General features: G+C 43.9%; 1 protein-coding gene across 5 annotated transcripts in view; it reads right to left on the bottom strand.

Moving 5' to 3' along the window:
* Positions 1-13,425, bottom strand: part of SH3PXD2A (SH3 and PX domains 2A) — a 223,760-nt gene that overhangs the window by 113,746 nt on the left and 96,589 nt on the right. The gene's annotated exons all lie outside the window — the stretch shown is intronic.

Genomic DNA, 13,425 nt, shown 5'->3' on the forward strand with positions numbered 1-13,425 from the left:
CATACTTCTATTTCCCCAGTTCTAAAATAATGGCAGTGCTTCACAGTCAGATAGAGCTGCTTCATGCTCGGGCCGTACCTTGAGGTCAGTGGTGGGAAGCTCAGCAGAAAGGCAATGCCGTAGCAAGGCCAGTATCCCCACTGCGCGATTCACACAACACTTCAGCATTATTCTTTGGAACGATCCCTGGGAAGATTTGGGTTTGACTAAAATAAGTCGGATTATAGGCAGCCAGGGACAAAAATAACCCCATTCCCATGTGTTTAGGGCTATTTAGAAGGACACAACACCTATTTTTGGAAAGTCCAGCTCTCTGGTTTCAGAAGACAAAAAGATGCCATCTTTCAGCACAAAGAAATTTAGAAAAACAGACGTAATATCATTTTCCAAAATCTTTAAGTATGCCTGAAGTGAGCCAAAATATGGGAGCACAGGGCAGAAGCGCACTCTACAACAGAGCACGGCGATCACTCCAGAACATGAGCAGGGAGCAGTTTCTCTAACAGCTTTTGGATGAGGATCTTGGTTCCAGGCTATGGGGTTGAAGGGTGAGCACAGCAGCACAGCACTGGGTGCTGGGACGCAAGGTTGAATGCTGGAGCCAAAGGATGTGAGCTGACAGCTGGAAGAGCTGAGGGAAGCTGCTGGGAGCTCACAGACCAGGCAGACACAGTGAGAGGTGTCTCACACTCAGCAGCACCCTCAGAGGGATGTTCAGCAAGTCACCCACTGCTGTCTCATTTATTCTAAAGACTTAAAATGAAGGGAAAGACAGGACAAGGCTGAATGCAGAAGAGTAAGCTTGCTTTTGTCCGTCTATATTATTAATAGTTGCATTATGTAATTTCCTTGCCTTACTGATGGGGCAACTCTGGTTACAAGATGGGATGGGATTTCCTTGAGGTCATTCCCCCAAACTGTGTGAGTTGTTATTTTCCTGGCTCACCCACAAACAGAGCAGTTTGCTCTTCTGAAACACTAATGTCCAACTGTTGAAAGCCTTTGCCAATCAAAACATTGTGGCCTTACCCCGTTTCAATAATCTAAGGCATCAATCTCCCCCTTAGTGTTTGTTTGATGTGTTCTGCGCCCTGCTGAAACATCCCCTGCAGACCTCCCTGTGTTCATGCTCTGACTGAAGAGAGATGCCACGCATCAGGCCTGGAGCTTTCTCTCTGAAACTCTTAACAGGGGATTGTGGTAAAATGTATTTATTTTCATGTATTGAGGAAAGACCACAGATTCCAGCCTCTTTTTTTTTTCCATCACTCAGAGATGGGCCCAAGGCCAAAACGGTGCTGCTGAGCTTGTTTTCTATTTAAAACCTTCGTTTTTATTAATAACCCTTTACAGCCTACACACCAGCACTGCGGGAGTTGCATTTCCGTGTTATGTCATCGTGAACCGTTATGTATTTAATTCCTGTACCCACAAACCCATATGGACATCATTAAACACGTACCGTACAGTATTAAAACTGTGTTCCATAAAGTGTGATTTTTTTTTTATTTTTATTTTTTTTAAAAAAAGACCTGTGAAGTGCCTTTTTTTTTTCCTAAGGTCATGGGAAAATGAAGAAGTAGGGGAGAGAGAAAAGGTTCAGCGGTGCTGCGGGTTCGCTCATAGCAATCCGTGCTTGCAGACCTAAAACCCAGCCCGCATTACCTGCCAGGGATGATTAATTACCCAGCAACTTCAGGCCAGATATGACGAATTTCTGCTTGACAGACCGCAGAGACAACTTGTATAGAAATTACAAGTTACAAACTAGCACAGGACCTTGATGACTTTATTTCCCCCACGTCAAGTTCCCATCACTTCTCCTGGAAGGAGCTGCCTCATACTGCTATGGGGCAAATTACTGAAGCCACTAATGGAGATGAGGCAGACCATGTCCTGAGTGCAATGTCTGCATGGCACTGGGTTTGCCCCAGTCTCCTTATACCACCCCAGGGCTGTAGTCAGCAAACCCTGCACTTGGGCAACCTCTGCAAGTCAGCCTCAGCCTTGTGACTCTGTCTGTGTCCAGGACACCCCTTTCCTCCCCATTATCTGTTAAATGGGACTGGGGATGAAAGGATATGGTAGAGAGAAAGTGACGGAAGAAAGATATCAGACAGCAAATAAACCCAACATACAGACTGCTGGTGGAAGGAACAAAAAAGAGAGCAGAAATGCTGGCAGAAAGGCAGAATGGATTGAGAGAGATTAAAACAGTATCCACAGGATATAAGAAGAATGAAAAAACTAAAGAGACAGACACGGCACAAGAAAAAATATGTCAGTGTGAGGCAGAGAAGTTGATATAGTCAGGGATCATAAGAAAGAAGCAAAACAAGAGATAAGGACAAAGTACAATAAAAAAGGGCATCAAAATAAGAGACTTATCTATGTACATACAAGAGGAGAGAAAAAGTCAACTGCTTACAACACAAACTACACAGCCTAGGACAACCTAGTCCTTTATACCAGAGAGGAATCTATCAAGCCCCACAGCAACCAGTGGGAAGCCCAGGGACTTTTCCCCATGCCAGTATGTGAATCCTGGAGGCTGAGATGGAAAAAAAAGGGATAAGCACATCCAGGTTATCAGTTAAGATTTCCCATTGCCTGAAAACCTCCAGAAGCTCTTGAACCCAGCAAAGGCTGCTTCATCTTTCCTTCTGCTGTCCCCAAAGTGTGGCTGTTTGGTCACTGAGTTCCCTTTGAACATGAGCAAGCACTAGCCAAAGCAAATGAGCCACTGGTGGAATCTTTCAGCAAATACAGCCAAGGGAAGGAACTCTGCACAGCTTGCTTATGGAAAAGGATCAAAGATGCTGTATTGGTGCTCCCTACATTTTACTGCTACACAGTTAAAAGGTCCTTTCAAAGATACAGTTAGAGATACACACCTAATTGCTTTCCAGACTATTTTTGGTTTTCTTTAGGAAATATTATTAAAAGCAAATTCTTATAAAAGAGTGTTTAGGGCAGAAATAGTTTGCTATGTAAGTCCTTTAAGTGTTCAGGCCAGTTGAGCCTCTTGCTGGTTATGCTGTGTTTAGGAACCTCCAAGAACAGCTGTCATCTACCTTCTTCACACAAAAAGTAGTGACTTAATTCAAGTTAAACTCGTTGTGTTGGCCCTAGAGCTCATGTGCAGGTACCCACACACGTCAACCTCCAGGCAAGAAAGGAGAGAAGAGTTAACATTACTCAGAGGAGATTACTGATGAATGAGCCTCCTTTGTATCCCAGCCCTCTCCAGAATTTTTCATTCCCATCAAACAAACAGATGAATACACAAACACACAAATAACTTTGGGAGCACGTGTACTCCTTCTGAATTCAATACAGTTATTCACTGTGCAGAAAGTACCCACACGCATAAACGTCTGAGCAGCAGGGCTGCTCTCAGGATGAGGCTGCCAGCAAGTTTAATCTTATCTTGCTGCATTACTCTGCAGCTGAAATGTTTTTGACACGTGTCTCTGTAGGGTCATGTCCTACTTCTACCAAAATGTGGAATTTGCTTTGGTGTTTCAAATGGAAGTGTTAGAAGAAGCATCAGATAACTTCTCCAAGGAACCTGCAAGGGACCCTCACAGCCCCTGAGTGTTAAATGCTCTGTTTTGGGCAAATGCCCTCTTAAACTGATAGTCACATCTGCCTATATAGCTCCACATCATGTGAGTGCATCTGAACTGAACATCTCTGAAATGCAAATAAGGTCTTTCATAGTGCATATTGAGACAGAGAAGATCGTGTCAGAAAGCAACATTTGTTTCTTGAAGCCAGAAATTCTCTGCTTACTGATATTAACACAATCTTCTCTCACAAACACTAGTTACACTGCCAGGGACCGGGGTTTATTGGGCAGTAAACCAGGGCTCAGTATTTTATATGCCTGTCAACAACAACAAAAAAAACCAAATAAATAAAAACCACTTGTCACAAGTGCATGTAGCCAAAAGTTTCTAATTTATGAGGATGCTGAATGACCGAGGCAGGTGTACAAAAATGCTTTAGGAGAAGGATGATTAAAAAAAGGAAGGAAAAAAAGGTAATAATAATGCACTGGAGAGTAGCTTTCCAAAAGAAGAGGGGGAAAGGGACTCATCTTACGGTGCTTGTTTCATCCCTCGCCTAATAGCCCAAACCCACCTACATTTCAAAGCACTGCATTTTTCATATGCTGGAAGCATCACAAAGCATCCTTCATCAGCCCAGCCTTTTGGCAGCTCTCCTGCTCCACATGCAAATGCTACATCTGGAAAAGGCAGGAATCCTCTCTCCTGCCTGAAAGCCTCCTTTTATCTCCTCTCCTCTGCAGAACTCCTACTCCTTCCAGCTGCTCACTCCAACATACTGCTTTACCAAAGGCATTCAAGGCCTTCTCCCCAACTGCTGCTCTGCCCAAAGCCCCGGCTCACCTCCAGAGCCTCCCTAGCACACAGACAGCAGATACAGATGAGCACAAACCCGATAACAGTGAAGATGAACAGAAGCTCATTTGTCAGCAGAGGAACCCATTAGCTGGGGAGCAGCTCAGCCGGGTTCCTCCTCCCCCAGGGGATGACACTGCTGTATCACCAGCATTACTAACATTGTTAGTGCCTGTCCAACAGAGCCTGGCTTTGTGCACTGAGGCAACCCAGCTAACAATAGGATACTTTTCTCCCGACCTCTTGCTGGAAGAATTTAAAGCTGTTTGCAGGGATGTGAATGAAACTTGCAGCTTTCTCGATCTGCACCACAGCCCTTAGCTTCACTATAAAATGGACGAGAAGATGAAGGATTTGAACCAGGCTCATCAGGATGCCTCAGCATCCAGGTTACTGATACAGGGATCACAGAGGTTATGCACAAACTGAAGAAACTCACTATTGGGGATGCAGAAAGGAAAGTGCTCAGTTCTACTACCCACATTTACCCAAATTTGGGAGGGCGATATATTGCTGAGAAGTCCTATCTTATAGAAAGCCATGTGGATCACTGGTAACACACACTAATCCCCACTACAGATTAAAAGCTCCTCCATTTGTTATATCTGAAATCATTCTCCACACGTGGGGTGAGAATCTTGCTGTGCCACTCCTGGTGCCAGGGCTGTGGCTGGGCTGTCTCACTGTGAAACCCTCCCTGCTCTTTTATTTAGCAAATATAATGCCCCAAGGAGTCTGTCCACTAAGCAGCCATTCTGCTGCTCAGCAGAGATGATGAAAGTTACCCAAATTTGTGTCAAATGGAAGCCAAATACTCATTTTTGGTCAAACTTTTTAATGAAAACTCCACTCCTACCCAGAGTTGGAGGATAATTGACAGCTCCACAAGATCTTGTATTCTGATGAAAGACGAATTTCATCTTAATATCCTCCTTATCTCCACAGCTCCAACCAGGTCTAGCCAAGAGAGAACAATGTTGATGCTGATCTACTCACTAGAAAAAGAGCAAAATCTATGGCAGCGTTGCTGATCCTCTGCTGATTCATGACTGGTTCAAGTCTCTGACAAAATCTGTCTCTGGTATAAGTCACACTCACTTCATTCTCTGCACGCTTGGATGGGAAAGGAAAAGCTTTATCTGTTAGATATGGTGCCCTTCAGCCCTGCCATCCTAACTCCACGGCTGTTGAGTTTATTCTCATAAAGCATTTTGTCCCCCAACATTTTTTTCTTCTGTATTTTCAAGCACTGGGTATCTCAGGTTACCAGTGATTTTTTGTGATGGTTCCCAAATGAGCCTGAACTGCTCTGATTTTTCAAGACCACAAGACTGTAATTGAAAGCAAATGTAATCAGACATATACAATGTTCTGAGGTTCACCACAGTGCATTGCAGTCAGCATTACTGGAGTGGCTATTAAAACTTCTTGGAGCTGGGAAGCAAATACAGCTTGCAAGAATCTAGCAAATAACCAGCATTTATTAGATTAGACTAAAGCATTGCAAAGCCACAGTCAATCCCCTATCCAGAATACATCTGAGGTCTGTTTAAACGAACAGCTTTCCTAGCTTAGACCAATTGTTTTAAGAGCCGTGAATGGAAAGAAGGGAATAATTCTACTTTTAACACAACAAATTCTGCAACCTTACATCAGTGTAAATCTCAGAAAGTCTATTACTGTCAACAGGGTCGTTCCAATCAAACTCTGGCATAACCGGAAAAAGAAGGTGGCCCAAACACAAAGGGTATCTTTGAACCCAGACACACTGCTCTAGCTGGAGATAAGCAGTAGCAAATCCCTTCCATAAACCTCCTAAACAAAAATGCAAGCACTAAAAGGGGCAAGGGGAGGGCTTTAAGTGAATTCCCACTAGCTCTTGAGTCTGCACTTAAAAGCAGGTCTAGGGTTATCTGTGAAATTTCAATTAAATCAAAAGCTTTGATAACATGATAAGTCACTCCAGAGTTTGGAGTCAAAACATGTTGTTATATGATCCCCTGCTTGTGTTTCTGGGCACAGCCAGCTTGAAAGACAGTCAGCTGCACACCAGTCATGAAGATGGAAAGGGTGGAAATGGATCTACCAATAGATCATTGTGTCTTACATGGCCAGAGCCACTCAAGATCTGGCGTTTTTATACAATCTCAGTCCTAAAGAGGGATCCCCACTACCACAGTTGAGAGAAGCACAGCGCAAAACAGAGCATCTCAGATGTGTACAGCCCTCCAGGGCATGGCCCCCTACTGCCACAAATGTCTTTTCTTTTTCGGCTTGGTTTTAACCAGCAGCAGCATTGAGAGCTGAATGCAGGACGCTGTGAACATGAAAAAACCAAGCCCTATCCTCCTGTCCAATGGCATCTACTGGATGCAAAGGGCTGTTCAGAAGATGTCAGAGTTTAAAGTCCTGTTTACAAAGAACGTCACTTCTGCTTGAAATGCTCCACCTTAAATAAATTTGAGATGTTATATCCATCTGGCCTGTATTACACAGCACTAAAACACACTTTAAGCAATGCCTTCCCTTGTTATATATAGGACTGCATGCATAGCATGATTAAACCTTATCAAATTTAATGGGACATCTTATATTGCCCCCAACCAGTTCAGAACTGCATATATAGTTACACTAGGCTCTGGTACAAGAAAAGAACTCTCTTTTTATAATCTGAGAGGCCACTCATCTGCAACAGCATGGAAAATAAAGGGAGCCTCCAGATAAGCAGCATCAGAATTACACAGCAATCAACAATAGGAAGCACAGGGCAGCAAGAAGTCCCATCTGACCCCAGGCGCCAACAGGGGATAATTTATCACCCTGGCAGCAAACGCCCCATTGAGCACGTCTGTCCCCAGCGCTCTCCTCCTTGGAGTGGAAAAAGATCTGTATTAAACAATAGCTGAGCAATATTAAATATAGACATGGCAATGACAAGCTGGATTCTTTTCCGTTACATAATTACGTGTAAATTACGTTTATTGCATGAGCTGCCTATTCTTGTTTTTCACAGACGTGACACATGGGGGGGATAAGAGGGGCCCTAATCCACTCTGTTGTGTCAGTGCAAAGCAGTCCCCAGCCCATCCCTCCTGCAGTGAGTCAGCGGTGACAGAAAGCCAGTGTTGCAATTAACCTGCTGGCAGGGGCTCGCTGGGAGCAAGGAATGGAGATAAGATGAGGAAGTTCCCATCCCTCTTCCTCTCCTCAGTCTCAGGTTCATTCACCAAGCACAGCAGTGTCAGACGCTTTGCTCCTTACACAGACCTAAATATTTTCACTGTGCTTAGCCACAGTGGTAATCCAGGCCACACTGGTAATGCAGGCCAAGGGACTGCCCCATTCTGGGGTGTCAAAGCAAACATCACCAGCCCCTACACACAGGCTTTAGAAGATCCCATTTCACTGGCTCAAGGATAACAGATGTCCCAGCTCCTCTACAGCCAAGAGGTGGAAGAGGCCTTTCCAATATCACAAAATAAGTAAAGGAGGCAAAAAAGAGCAGACTTCCAAATCCCCTCCATTAGCCACTAACATTCATTTCTCCGAGAGGAAGGAATTTCATGGGTTAATTTAAACATTAACTGAACTATTACTTTCTAATCTACAAAACAGGCATCGGCAAATTATCAGCAGTGATTGTTCCTTTAGGATATGAGGAAAAATTACTGGAGAGGAAAAAAGCCCTCAAGCCAACAGCCCTGGCATTTAGGTTTTCTAAAGGCAACGTCAGCCTTTCAAAATACCCCTTTAGTCCGAAATCTTTTCTGTAGAGAAAGAAAAAGACCTGTCTCAGATTTGTAAACCTTTACTAACTCTGACACTACTGCTATGCTTGGTCCAGATAAACCAATTCCCAGCATCAGCAAAGCCTGTTGGCAACGCTCTGATTTCGGTTACATTCGGATGCATTCAGGATAAGTCTGGTTATTTTAAATCCATCCTGTGCCTGTGACAGCACACCACTTTAAAACCCTGCAGAATGGTCATACCCAATCCAGGCAAAAGCTATTTCTGTGTGCTGGGCAGCCAGTGCCAAGTGGCATTCACTGAGATATCTTTGCTCATCTCAGCCCTGTGTCCTTTCACAGACAGATCTACTAAGCAAGCACAAGTCCAAATGTGATACTGACGGCAAGGAACACAAGCTCTTGCTGTACAGTAACAGCAGTGCTGTATGCTGTTACAACTGCCTCTCTTTTTGTTGTTGGGTTTTTGGTGGTTTTGTTGCTTTTTTTTTGTGGTTGCTGAACCTATTGCATTTAACATGCACTCTGTTTTTCTCCAGCATTTATTGTGTGATATTTATCTACATGAAATTTCTCTTTTAATTTTTTGGCCAAGCAGCGAAAAGATTCAAATCCTCTCTTGGGCAGGCTGCACTACTCCTGCTGCCACTGAGACTGCAACCAGTAGTGAGTTTCAATACCTTCCATTTGATATTGCGGCCCAAATCATTCATTTGTTGCAAACAGAAGGGGAAATTCCCATGTGAAACTAAAGAAGAGAATGAGTCGCGCATGTGTTATTTCTTTTTTTTTCCCCCCATACCTAGAGTGCTTTGTCCACGTGTTGGCTTTAAAATAACTATCTCTGAGTAAGACCTTCCCAAGGATCCCGGCATCAGGCAGTGATGGAGGCCAGCAGCCAACAGGGGTATCTGGAGACTGTTTGATGGTGACCTAACACTGCTGGGACCCAGCGGTGCTCCTGGGGCAGCAGCCTCACCACAGCCACAGATTTCTGCCATCCCACTATGGGCAGCAGAGTGAAGCTGCGAAGCACTTCCACAAAGCCATTTTCACAACAAATTTAGGTGCTGAGGATAAACATTTCACAGTAAATGCACTTCTAAAAAAGGCACATTTGGTGCTCTACTGAGCCCAGATGTTCAGAGACTTGTGGCAGCTCATTCCCACGGCAATCCATGACACTGGATGGCTGGGGAGGGGCAGCCAAGTGAGGTGTTTGGCAAACAGCCTTCACAGGTTGTTACATCCTTACCTACCCAAATCTCAGCAAAGGTGACTGAGCAATCTTTTGAAAATATGAAATACTTCTCCCAGTCAGAACTGCCTTGTCTTCATGTCAACATTTTCAGACAACTACCAGATACATGTTTTTCTTTTTCCATGTTCTGTGTACTATGACTTACTTCCCAGATGGTGAATCACACCAAACTAAAACTTGCTCATTTTGCATTTCTTAGGGAAATTAACTTCCATTCTGCATCTCTCAAGTGGAATGGATTTGCCTGAAAAAAAATGCATTCATCAAGAGATCCCAATACTACCACCAAGTAGGGACTGAAATATTGTTGTGAGATGGTGCTGACTGCATTCCTAAATGGGAAAATTCTCTCTGCTCTAAGTCCTGTAAGAAAAATCAATCCCAAAACAAAGAACAGCAGCCTTCCTTACAGCACATCTGCTCAGAGACTCCACACTCAAACATGTCATGAAACACTGTTCTAAATGGATGGCACACAAAAAAAATGATTAACTTAATATCAAACAACTGAGAATAAAGATAGATGTTCTATAGATGAAAAACTTGCGTCCTCTTTCATTAGATACTGCAAGGCAGATCGTTACAGTCGTATGTAACACAGTCAAGTTAATGGATAGGAAACAAGTCTATTGTTTAGAAGTACTTTAGCACTTCCAAACTCACACACTACAACATGGTTCATGCATTACCATGGCAGCTCCTTTTCAGATTCCTTACAAGAATTTTGTAACAGGTGAAGAACAAAGGGAGAATCCAACTTGCATTCACAGTTACTGCCCAGTATCTGCGACCTGGAATAGGACGCTAGGATTTCTGTGATAGACAAGAACAAAGCCCAGGGCTATGCAATACATTTCTGTACTTCAGTAAAGGAACTGTCATTAGTAAGTGCATTTTCTGCATCAACCCACAGAATATTATGTTGTGTACTTAGTAAGTGCCCCACTTTGTCTGGATTTGCATATTGTCTGCTTTAAACTCAGTTGTTAAGGTTATTATTGGTGGTTTAAACACAAATCTTGTTTGAACCTGCCTGAATTTCTGCAGGAGGAGAACTGCAGAAATGCACTGATGGATCTCAGTCTGCTTTAGATACTGGAGTGAGACCAAAAAGGAAAATGAACACTCACATGACCAGTCTGGCTGTGATATTTTGAATCAAACAGCAAAAATGCCCTAAAAGCAGTAGACCGTATGCAATGTCGAATTGATTAATACTCCTCTTTGGGTATTTCTGTTATTTTTTGTAAAAAAAGAATAATTAAAAAAATAGTTTCTGAGATTCTGTTTGTTGACCATGAGCCCTGGCCTGACCTTAGCCTCAAACCCAAATCCCCAGTAGAAGTCTGAAATTAATCTACCTCTGGCTTAGTTATTAGTAATTATAATTATTAACAGAAGCATCCAGTAAATGAATGGCTTTCAATGACATGGTGTTTTAATGGAGAATACTGGAAAAATAATTTTAAAAAGCCCTTTTTTCTTTCTTTACAGTAACCTTTCCCATAGCTCTCTTACAAAGGACATACTTTCATCATGAGTGGTCCAAAAGAGCTCCCAGACTGTGCCACAGAGGATTTAGTGTCCTCTGAAGGTCTACCCCATGCTGCACAAAAGGAATCTGCTGTTGTGAGCTACCTGGCCCAGTTGCAGTACCACTGTAGGCACAGCCCAGCCGTGCCCTCTGGAGATACCTCTCCAACTCTGCCTGCAATCTGCTGGACAAGGAAGAGGTTTAGTGGTGCTGAATGGAATATGTTCTGCCTTTGTCACAGAACTCGAAAGCTTGGACCATCACCAAAACAGGAAACAGAAAACCTAAGCAGCAAATCCAACCCAACAAACCGGAGAGTTTATAACTGTTGGAAACCCTCACCTTTTATTACAGCTGGATCGCATGTTGCTCAGCACTAGGGTAGACCAGAGCACAGAGCACAGCAGTAGTAGGAAACAACCCTGCAGGGAGCAGCCTGCAAGCCAAACGGCCACAGCCCAGAGAGGAAAGTGTGTGGGGGCAGTGAAGGATTCACTCCTGGAGGTCAGCTAATTGAACTCCAGGTCAGGCTTTGTCTTACGAAGATGAGCTTCTGCAGAAAGAGCAGGCAATCCTGAAACTAAAGCCCTTCTTGCTGTGCACAGAAAGAAGACACAAAAGCAGCACGAGCAGCTCCATTCTGCTGACCCTCAGTGGCTGAATCCCTCACTTGGTGACATTTGCTCTCCTTTAACATAGCCAGTTGGGTGCCATGTGTATGCTACATCGTCACTGCACGAACAATCGCTGCAATGAGTGCTAAAAGAAGCAGCTGAATAAAGAGAAAATAATTCTGGTAGCCTAGATGCTGCCCTCAGGCTACCCTCTCTACCACCCCCAGTGAGATAATGGGGCTGTGAGTGAGGTCCAGGGAGGGCTGATTTCACAGGGCTCAGGCAGTGCTGGCTCACTCCTTCTGGAGGCGCTTGGCAGGGTACAAAACAAGGGAATGAATCAGGGATTTCTCTATTGGACCGCAACCCTTTGTGCAGAGGCTGAGAATCTCCCTGGAGGTGTCCTTCTCCCGGACCCTACGCAGAGGTCCAGTGAGCCCCACACCTCCTCCCTCCCTTCTCAGTCCACAGAAGAAAAACACTAAGATGTTTCCATTGGCTTTTACATCATCTTTTCGTAGAGAATAATCTTCAGTTTCAACAATACATCTTTTGTGAAGCACTCCCAGCAGAAACCTTAGACACCTTCCCTAAGATCTGTTTGCTTACAGAAGACGAGGTAGGATTTGTTTAAACCCAGCTAGATTAATGTCTTGCAGACATTAGTGAAGTGAGATTTAATCAGGTTATTGCTCTACATTTTCCAGGGAAATAAATCACACTTATTACTAGGCTGGAATAAGTTGCAAAGCCTGGGCTGAGAAAATTTAGGCTTTTTTGTTTTTCCTAGGGGGTGCAAATGGGTAACTTGAAAACTGCTTCAATGCCATTGAACTGGGAGCTCAGCAAAAGGCCCTCAACAAAACATAGGAAGGAAAAGAGAAAGAAAGGCATAATTGCTAGTGCCCTGCTTGCAGGGTCCAGTCCCAACACTGTTTTACTCAGGCCTAATGCCTGAGTATTTAACAGCATTAAATGCAGATTCCTGAGATCCATGTTGGATCCTCCAGGCAACCTCTCCTGTAACCCTGGAGAGCCTGCTCCTTCTCTGGGGTCTGTTTCTGTCTGGAATATGTGGGTGTCTCCTTGCATCAGACAGAAACTGTGGACTTAAACAACCTCTGAAAACCTTCTTTATCAGACTTAAATGAAAATCATGATGGTCTGTAAGTTCCAGAGAGTAGCTTTTCATTTTAAAGCTGCTCCTTTTCTCATTTCACAAACAAAAAGACTTTGTTCTCAGCTGCACTAGCAGTACTTGCTTCAGTACAAACGCCAATATGATCAAAGCCATACGTACACAACAGAGAAAGTTTGGAAATCAAGATGCAAATGTCCCCTCCTCTACACTAACATCACAGCTACAGGTCCAACATAAGACAGCTGAAGTCAATGCAAAGCTTTCTGCTGTCAACCAGTACTGAAGGCACCAAAGTGGCAAACAACCCTCTCCAATTTTATATCCATTTTCTATCGAACTAGACGATCTCAGAGGTCGTGTCCAACCTCAACAATTCTGTGAGTCTATAGGAAGTTGTAAAGAGATGGAGGTTGGTCTCTTCTCCCAGGTAACAGCAATAGGATGACAGATAATGGCCTTAAGTTGTGCGTTGTGGAAAGTCAGTTCTCAGTAAGAGTGGTGAGGCATTGGCACAGGCTGCCGAAGGAGGTGGGGTCACCGTCCTTGGGGGTGTTCAAGAAATGTGGAGATGTGGCACTGAGGGATGTGGTCAGTGGGCACACTGGGGATGGGCTGGAGCTGGACTGGATGATCTTAAATGTCTTTTTAACCTTAACAATTCAATGATTCTGAGATTACTACTGGTCTGTGCTAATACAG

The sequence above is a fragment of the Coturnix japonica genome, chromosome 6 (assembly GCF_001577835.2).
Source record: "Coturnix japonica isolate 7356 chromosome 6, Coturnix japonica 2.1, whole genome shotgun sequence".
Taxonomy (NCBI): Eukaryota; Metazoa; Chordata; class Aves; order Galliformes; family Phasianidae; genus Coturnix; species Coturnix japonica.